Raw genomic sequence first — 6,000 nt, forward strand, 5'->3', positions numbered from 1 at the left:
CCCCTCATGTCCTGCTGATTTCCCCACCCGATCTGTCCTCCCCTCTATATTTCTTCCCTGCTACTTCCCATGAGGTTCCACAGGGAAGTAGTACTTAGTACTGACTCGCTTGCTGCTGCTGGTAAATATCAATGATGTGAACTTGCATGTTCTAATGCCCTTTGAAACTTTCCAGAAATTTTATCAACTTGTATAGCAAGATGGCAGGCTGAACTCAGTGGCCTGAATTTTACATTCAAAGCATGTCTGGAGTCAGTGCAGGTGAGTGTGGATGTGTGCATAAGATCGTGTTGTTTTCAATTATTGGCCATCCATGGTGGAACGTAGGAAAATCTCAGTGCTGCCTGGGACGGTGGGCGCTGTGAAAAGGGGACTGTGTGGGCCGGCACTTCCAATGTGCTCACTCAGGGGGATGACCACTGCAGACCCGTAAAGAACAAACAGTGGAAAAGTTGTGCCAGGAATGTATTGGCAGCATTGTTCACACACATCAGTCCCAGGCACATCTGTTATTTTCATTTGAGTCCTGAATTTCAGCTAGTCTTAGATCGAGGGTGCAGCTAAAAACGATACTTTGCCAATCAGCCCACTTGCCAACCATAAAGGCAGACGGGCAACGTAACAGTCAATTGCTGATTAATTCATTTAATTTGGTTTCTCGATTGTCGGTGCATATGGTGCAGATCACAACCGCACCTATTGACAGACACGCCACAAATGGGCCTAATGGTGTCAGGGCATGCTCCCAAAGTCTCCTCGCATGATTTTATGTGCTTTCAGACATGTGCCTGCCCTAAAAACATAAAATCCCCCCACCCCGTGTCCTTGCTTTTATAGTTATATGTGCCTTTTAATAAAAATAATAAAAATAAAAAGAGTCCAGCAAATGAAATTGAATTTAATATTTAACATCAACACACCTCTGTATCACTATGAAATTCCTCCATAGTAGGAGGTTTCTCAAATAAAATAAGGAAGTATATATTTAATATTCACTGTTATAAAATCTGCAGCTTTAATTTACCATCTCTTACTTGTTTGCTTTTATATCGCTGTCGTAGAATGATTGGAATAACCTGAATGTTCCACTTGAACCGTACCCACATCAAATTATAACTATATTGCAAATGTATCAGGTAGATCTCAGCTGGCAATATTTCTGCCTCTAGCTTTGAGATTGTGGGTTGAAAGCCATCATGAACTTCATTTTGGCTGAGATTTTCCTCGCAGAACTAGTTTGGTATGAATTACTCAGCTGAAATAGTTTCATTTCTGGGCAATGACATGGCCACTTGGCAATCTCATTATTGTTTTCAATTCTTTCTGGAAAGATATCCGTAATGCCTCATGATGTTAATCACAAAGGAATGGCAAATGAGGAAACAGCTGGGTTTTTCTCTCCCTGTTTCCCCATTTCATTCTTGTTATCTGTTATTTATACTGGAAGAACATGGATTATTGAGCTGAAATACTCTTCCTGGTAAGTTCTTATTTTCGATATCTGGCTGATAACTTTCCAAAGAAATTGGATCATTTTTATTCCGTTGCGTTCAATGGAATAACATCAGGTGGCGTTTACAACAGGTGATGAATCTGATCCATCAAACCCAAATGTTTCCTCATTTGTCATTCCTTTGTAACTGACTTCATGAGGTATTATGGATATCTTTTCAGAAAGAATTGAAAACAATAATGAGGTCAATAATGAGAGACAGCCTAAAACCTTCTGGGCTGGACAATTTCAAAAATTCACAACCCTTTGAGTGAAGAAACCTCTCCTCATCTCAGTCCTAAATGGTCAGCCCCTTTTCCTGAAACTCTGCCCCCATGTTCTGAATTCCTTAGAGATTGTCATGGGGCAAGAGAGACCACATAGAGAGGCCAGTGTGGTTGCATAACTTGGCACAGGAGAATGAGGGGGATCTTTGGAACTTACCTTTTAAAAGGTTGTCTCATCTGGATTAATGTTCACAACTTCTCTAAGTGTGAAAACCCATCTCAACTCTCGATCGTCTCGGCGAGAAGGCACTGGGATTCCTCTATCCTGCTCTTCAATCTGAGGAGTGTAGTTGACATCCCTTTCTCATGTTCCTGACTGCAGCTTTGGAGCAACTGAGGCAAGCCCGAGTTCAGAGGTACATCATCTGACTGGGCTTCAGTAGAGTCGTGGCCTCCAGCAAAATCTGAGTGCCGGTTTCCTGGGATGTCCTTGCCTCCATCTTAGAAACATAGAATCATAGAATCGTAGAAGTCATCTGTAGTGGAATAGAGAGAATGAGATGCTTGCCAGCTTGTGACCCCATGACCTCTCCAGCACTAAACCCCACTGGCAGCCAGCATTCTGCCAAGGGATGTCTCATTGAATCTTGGGGCAGATGTCTTTGAAACCATTCTAATCAGTGCACTTTGAACAAGTGCTGCCAAGTGTTGTGGCCTTTAAATGGAGTGTGTCATTGCTTGAAGCATTTAACTGATGGCAGGGTGGGCAAATAAGAGGATGCCCACCACAGAGGCGGAGTGAGCCCATGCAATTTTTTTTCCAAATTGTTAAAAATATGGGGCAAAAACCCACCACCAGCATCACTGACAGGATAATCACCACTCTTCCCATCCGAAATAACACTTAGCACAAAAAGCAAAAAAATTCCACCCTGTGTAACATGGATCAATGTGAGGTTATCACTTTGGTAGCAATAATAGGAAGATTGATTATTACTTGAAAGAATGCAAATTGAGAAAGGTGGTTACTCAGCAACACCCTTGGCATCCTCAAGTATTAGTCACTGAAAGTAAGTGCGCAGGTACTGCTGACAGTAAAGGCAAATACTATATTAATCATCATAACGAGAGGATTTGAATATAGGAATAGAAATGTTTACTGCAATTAGGTAGGGCATTGGTGAGGCAACACCTGGAGCATTGTGTGCAATTTTGGTGCCCTTATGTGAGGAAGGATATCCTTGTTCCAGAGGGAGTGCATTGAAGGTTTACCAGCTTGATTCCTGGGAAGACAGATCTGTCACATGAGGACAGATTAAGTCGGTTGGGATTATATTAATTGGAGTTCAGAAGAAAGAGAGGGAATTTCATAGAAATTTATAAAATTCCAACAGTGTTGGACAGGGTAGATTCAGAAAGAACGTTCCCAATTGTGAGGGAGTCCAGAACAAGGCTCATAGTTTGAGGCTAATGGATAAACCTTTTGAGGTGAGGAGATATTGCTTCATCCAGTGAGTGGTGAATATGTGGAATTCACTACCACAGAAAAAAGATAGGCCAAAACACCGTGTGATTTCAAGAAAAAATTAGACACAGCTATTGGGGCTAAAGAGATCAAGGAATATGGGGAGAAAGGGGGAATCAAGAAATTGAAATAGATGAACAGCCATGATCTAAATGAATAGCACAGCAGGCTCAAAGGGCTGAACGGCCTACTCTTGCTTCTAGTTTCCATGTTTCTACATGTGCTTCACAACAGTGAGGATTCAAGTTACTGTAAGTTATGTATGTAATTCTGTCTCCATGAAAGGAGTGAGCAGTCTCACAACACTAGATTAGTCTCACAACACCACAACTCCACTCTCTGAAAGCACTAATGTTTGAAAAGGTTATCCAACCCTCTATTTTGCCTTCCTTCTGGGAAGACTCTAAGGAAATGTATTTAAAATAAAGAGAAAATAAAAACTTCCTCCAAAGTACAAAGGAATGTTTATCATTAGTTATTAATTTACAGAACTGTACTTTCCCCCTCTCTTACCTGAATTATGCGTAGGACTTCAGATTACTTTATATTTTAAATATTGACCCATAGATTTTTGTTTTTATTCCAATTCAGTCAAATCAAGTCCAATTCAGAGTCTCAACAAGTTGAGACATTCCCAATCCAAGGTGACAAGACGGGGTTCTCACCTTCTGTCTTGGGCTTGATCTACATGACCCAAGCTGATCGGAGTAGACATAATTCCTCCTCCAAGGCTTGATCTCATTCGCATCTTAGCCGAAAGACTGAGATGCCACTTCTGTACGATTCTTGATTTATCTCATCTGGTGGCAGCAGTTTATTTGGCCATAGTAACAGCTTATAGTGGGGACAGAGCATTGTTCTTCAAAGAGCTACTGTAAATAGCTGACTCCTGTCTGTCTGAGGCAGCTCACTGACTCTCAGTGACCAGGGTCTTTTTACTGGGCATAGCAGCGTAGATTCTCCAATCTCTCCTGATTTAGCTCCCTTCTTAAATATTCACCACATGAAAATGCACACTTTTCATCAGGGCCTAGGCGCTGAGATCCATGGGCTGAGATCAGACATTCTCAATGACTGGATTGAGTGGTGGCACTGAACATTATGGAGGACATCCTCATTGGCAAGGAGAAGCTGGCACGAGTGTGGTGTTCTGTTATTGATGCCACGCCAATCATTGAGTTGGCAGCCTTGCAGACAGCAGATGGCAGAGGCTCTGAAGTGAGAATCAGCCTTTCAGTGGAAGATGAACGCCATTGTTTCAGTGTCATTACATGAAGAAATCTTTCCAGTGTAGGGAGCCACAGAGAGAAAGTGAGATTTATTTCATTTTCATGGGGTGGCTGCTAACTTGCATAGGTGATCACTATCTACAAGTGCTTAATGCTCATATCCATGCTGTATCTCCAGGATCCACAGCAGAAGTAGTTTTATGTCAGGCCCCGTAATGACCTTGGCGGGTGTCCTTTGGAGGACCATGATCTGGAGGGCCCCGACCTGCATTTGGAATCCTGCTGCACATTGTGCTATCCTTGTGGTCTGTGGAGCTGGAGCTGAACTGGTTACAGGAAGAGGGAATTCCAATGAGGTGGGCAATACCAGGGTCTCTTGGATGAAAGAGCCCAGTCTATGCGACAGCTTTTCCTCCTATCTATGAGTGTTCAAGAGCCCCTGGCTTCCTCCTCAGAATAGAGAGGCAGCTGAAGTGAGATTGAGAAGTCCCACTGCCCATGTTATTGCACTGCAACACAAAGTGAGAATGATGTACTCTGGAGTTCAGGATGTCCTCCAGGACAGAGGTCTTGTACCAAGATCTCCAGTGCATTCACCACCCTTGCAGTTTGAACTTGGATGCCTTGTCACGTCAACATGAGTCTCCTTGGACAGAAAGTGCTGGGACTCCTCCATACTGCTGTTCAATCTGAGGAGTGTAGTTGACATCCTTTCCTGATGTCCCTGACTTTGCATTTGCATCTCCAGCAACTGAGGTAAGCCTGAGTCCAGAGGCACATCATCTGACTGGACCTCAGCAGAGTCCTGGCCTCCAGCAAAACCTGAGTGCCGGTTCCCTCGGACACCCTTGCTTCCACCTGCTGTGGATCAGAGATGGTGATGTGCTCACCAGTTTGCAACCCTGAGGCCACCCTCATGCTAAGTCTCACTGAAGGACGTGCCTCTGCGCTGGTGGGGGATATAGGCGAAAGCTGTGACTTTTCTTTGATCTCCACCTCTGAGAAGACATCCTCATTGGTGTCTGGGGTGGATTCCTGTGCCTGGCTGCTAGGGGTGCTGGTCTCCTCCCCTGATGTGCCTGCAGGAGAAAGGAGATGTTATTAGTGCGCGGCAGGGGCATAAGGGCAGAAGAGACAGGACTCCTGTTAGTTGATGTGATGGATAATGGTGCGCTGGGTACGCACTTGGTTTTTTTTGGCGCTCACTTTGCCCTCATCCCAGAAACACTGGATGCCCATCCTCCTCAGCAGGGAGCTGACATTTTTCAGCGTAGCCGCAGCCTCCTATGTAGGTTGGTGACCTTGCTCGTGGGTCGCCTCTCTGTTCTTGGGTGCAAACTGTGCCACCGCAGGATGAAAACCCACCACCACCGTTGGTAGGCTAATCACCACTCTTCTTGCCGGAAGCAACACTTGGCCAAAAAAATCATAAAGTTCCAGCCTGTGTGTATGCCTCACACCAGTGCCAATCAACTTGCTGTAATAATTCACTCTCCATGAAAGAACAAATACTTGAACTGGTAATCA

This window comes from Carcharhinus amblyrhynchos, chromosome 4 (assembly GCF_965287045.1).
Source record: "Carcharhinus amblyrhynchos chromosome 4, sCarAmb.v2.hapA, whole genome shotgun sequence".
Taxonomy (NCBI): domain Eukaryota; kingdom Metazoa; phylum Chordata; class Chondrichthyes; order Carcharhiniformes; family Carcharhinidae; genus Carcharhinus; species Carcharhinus amblyrhynchos.